Source organism: Ptychodera flava, chromosome 2 (genome assembly GCF_041260155.1).
Source record: "Ptychodera flava strain L36383 chromosome 2, AS_Pfla_20210202, whole genome shotgun sequence".
In the NCBI taxonomy this organism is placed as follows: domain Eukaryota; kingdom Metazoa; phylum Hemichordata; class Enteropneusta; family Ptychoderidae; genus Ptychodera; species Ptychodera flava.
This window is the reverse complement of record NC_091929.1, coordinates 48,913,878-48,917,911: the sequence shown is the minus strand read 5'-3', so window position 1 is coordinate 48,917,911 and position 4,034 is coordinate 48,913,878. Positions and strand designations below refer to the sequence as shown.

Below are 4,034 nucleotides of genomic sequence, written 5' to 3'. Positions count from 1 at the left end.
TTAATCAATCAAATTCCGCGAGGTCATTTTGTAGATCATACAGGAAGGCTCCTTTATGCAAATTGTCATAGCCCTGCAACCTGATATATTGTCACCATGACCTTGTACCTCATATATATTTAAATATCGATAACTCAGTAACCACAAGTGTTTCAATCTTCATATTTGGTATTATGGGAGACCTATTTATGCACATATCTAATTCTGGACTAGGAAATGGAGATAGAAGTCTGATTTTTGGAATATAGGGATAATTTTGGGATACATTATTGTGGCAAAATCTCATGTGACCCAGATGACCTCGAACCTCCAATAGACATATGTTCAGAACGTAGTAACCACAAGTGCTACACCCTTCATATTTGGTAGAATATTAAACTTATGACATCACGTCTTGTACCTTTATAATTATATGCATATGTTATTCTTTGCTAGCTAATAGAGGTAGTTGTTTGGTCTGTGGTACACTGGGATAACTATTTGATAGATTTTTTGGAAAATATGCAAGGATGACCATTATCATCAATTTAACAAATATGCCAATGGCTCATATATTCATATCTAACTCTGTTTTTGAAGCGAGATGTGTCGATACCCGGTCATTGCTGCTTACAGCTATATTTTGCATTGTATTTATTCCAATCACTTAACATTCTACCATCAACAAAATGGCGATCTGCTGTGTTTACATGTATAGAACAAGGGTTTTAAATTGACGTCTTTTAATCAGTAAGCGTCTCTTAAGTGGTACAGACACAATTCCTGTTAAGTTGTTGCAATTTACAAGAAATTTGGGTGAATATGGACGACGAACATTACCCAAATTGAAAAAATAACACAGAACAGAGGCGAACAGGCGTAGAGTCTTAACTGTAAGGGAGCTTTCAGTAATTACAAGGGGGGTGGGCCGGGGAGAATTGGGGGAGGGTCACTTTTTTGAAAACAGTTCAATGGGGAGGGTCACTTTTTATACACCAATCTTGGGGGAGGGTCACTTTTAACAGAAGCAGATTTTATGGCCAAAACTTTGATTGTCCATGTGATATTTCCTGAATAGGACATCACCAACAAAATACATACACATTATAGACCGCCATGCATAGTAAATTAACATTTCAGTGAAATTCCAAATCAAATTTCTTACTAAACCATAGACTTGTAACTACTCTAGTCTAATCAAGAACAATAATGTAAATAATCGAGCATACATAAATTCACAGATTTATCTGATTTTGTACGGAAAAAAAATTATTTATCATTTCATCATAGACCCCAATGCATAGTCAATCGACTTTTCAGTGAAATTCCAAAATGAAATTTCTTACACAACCATTGACTTGTAACCACTCTAGTCCAATCAAGAACAATAATCTTAATAATCATGCATACATAAATGCACAGATTTATTTAATTTTGTATTGGAAAAAACTATTCACAATTTCATTATAGACGCCATGGATAGTTAACCAACTTTTTAGATGAAGTTCAAAAATTAATTTCTTGTACACAAATGCACATTGTACTTCCCTATTCAAGCAAAGTACATTTGAATACATTATCAAACATACATGAAATACAGATATAGCATCTTTTGTGGGGGTAAATTTTCAATAATTTGCCTGATAGACTCCGTGTATTATTGTGACGTGAGCAAATTAAACACGTGCGCATGCGTATTTGCTGTATGACATTCCGCCATTTTTGTTTTAGTTGGATTTTGAGTTAGCTCCGTATTTACTTTCTATCTAAGCCATCTACCATGGTCAGATGCCATCAGAGTTTAATCGATATGCAGATATCTTTGGTAAGATGCTGAACTTTAATCCGATGTGATTTTGTCAGTTGTTTCCAAGTTATTTCTGAGATATTTACAGTTTTCCGTACTGTAGTATTTGCCTCAGTGAACTGCCCTACAAATACATAGCGTTTTCCAAACCATGTGACTTTGTATACATCGCTGCTGTGAAACTCATACAAACTTTTCTAGTTCATTGTTTGAGAGTATTTCAGAGTTTACTGCTAGGTTTATCGATTCAAAAAGTTCTTATTGACTCCGAGAAACTTGCCGATTTGAGTTTTTATCATGTTTGATGGATTTGAAGAGTTCTATGCAAACACTGTATAGTTTGTGTGTTACCGTGAGTGCCATAGCTTTACACTGCATTTACCATTTGCTTTAGGTAAGACAGTCGATCGATTCAGACTAGAGTTGCTGTCATTCAAAGCCTTACCTGTCACAGTCAGGGTGAGTGTTTGTGAAATGTATTTTTGTATCACATTTTTACAAGTATTTTTAGCAGTGAAGTTTATTCATCTGTATGCCTATCGAGGTTATGCTATACATTTCCATATATACCGTGACTCGCCACTGAGGGCGCACAGTCCTTTGCTTCTCCGTATAGTGCATCTACCTGGTGTTTGACTTGTATTGTAAATTTCCTCTATGAGACTGATATCACTGTTGTGCTAGTGTTTCACAGCATGCTATATTTGAAGTGATATTTATCCAGTTTCTTTCTATTTTTCCTTCAGGTTTTTATTTTTGTAGTCTTATGTTATAAACTACTGTGTTTGTAAACAACCAGTGCTCTGCCTTAGTTTCTGTGGAGTCGGAAATAAAAGAACGTGTTGGATTCAGTGATCGTGTCTGTGTCCAATAAATGAGCGTTACATTTTGGCGTAGTCGGCAGGATTTCCGAAGAATTACAGTGTGATCTCTGCAGCAGGCCCTGTACTGGACAGACTTATGTAACCCTGATGTGGATGTGGAGTAGATATCAAGCCAAAGTAGATTATAGCTGATTGGTATTCTTGATCAACTGATACTGGATGATTGCAGCATCGGACATACATTTTGAATTGGATATACAGACACTGAAATTCAAATTGTTGGACTATAGTCTCGTTTGCTTGCAGTTATTGAACAGTTAGTATGGGATGTGATCCCTGTTACATTGCAGAACTGGCTCACAATTTTTATTTGAATTTTATAGAGACATTGTATGACACTGCCATTGTACATTAAGGTTGTACATGCTTCATTTTTGATGAGTAGCATTAAGGTTGTACATGCTTCATTTTTAATGAGTAGCATTAAGGTTGTACATGCTTCATTTTTGATGAGTAGCATTAAGGCTGCACATGCTTTATGCTGATATAACTGTTCACATAGATGACTGTTACAGTTGTATGTACTGCATTTTTGACACTATATTGATACTTTTGCATAGACACTTTTAATAGTTGGACACTATTTCAGTGCAAGTGTTTTATCAGTAAGACTTCATGGTGTATTGCTGCCACTGTGCTGTGCCACTGTATTGTGTACTGTTATTGTATTGTGTTACCCAATACTCTTGTGTTGCTACTGGTGCACTAACCATGTCTGATGAGGAAGAGATCGCACAGTTGAAGCAGGAGTTGGATAACTTGAAAGCAGCTTTCTCCCGTAAAGAAGATGAAGTTGCTGCAGCGACTGCTGATGCCAAGGCAGCTGAGCAAGAGGTCAAGCGACTGATTGACAAGGATAGAGTGAATCATAATGCAAGCAGTAGCAATGCAGGTGGTACTCAAGGCAAGATGGTGTACATGGCACCAAGTAGAAAACTCGACAGGTTTAAAGGGAAACCAGAGACTTCTACAGAGCTTTCTGTTAATGATTGGATTAAGGATGCCAAGGCTATCATTTTATCCAGGAATTTGACGGAGAGTGAGCAAGCCGCTTTTATCATAGAACACCTTGCTGGTAGGGCGAGACGTGAAATTCTTGGAAGGGGGAAGAGCGTAACTTCAAGCCCACGAGAAATCTTCACTGTGCTTTCCAGAGTGTTCAGTGACGGTGACAGTTTGCCTCAGTTGCAACAACGGTTTTATTCCTATAAGCAAACAGAGAAGGATGACATTATTGCATGTTCACTTGAACTAGTTAATTTGTATGACCGCATCATACAGTTGGACCCTTCATTCAATTGAAGAATTGCCTTGCCGAGGCAGTGCATGAGGAGTCCATGCAAATGGAGTTGCGAAGACTTAAT

The 4,034-nt window shown here is 37.2% G+C and overlaps 1 long non-coding RNA gene across 1 annotated transcript; it reads left to right on the top strand.

Moving 5' to 3' along the window:
- Nucleotides 1-1,816: 1,816 nt before the first annotated feature.
- LOC139148876 (uncharacterized) lies at nt 1,817-2,637 on the top strand. Its single transcript, XR_011556028.1, has 2 exons — nt 1,817-2,245; nt 2,533-2,637. It is a non-coding gene; the product is annotated as an uncharacterized lncRNA (long non-coding RNA).
- Nucleotides 2,638-4,034: the final 1,397 nt, after the last annotated feature.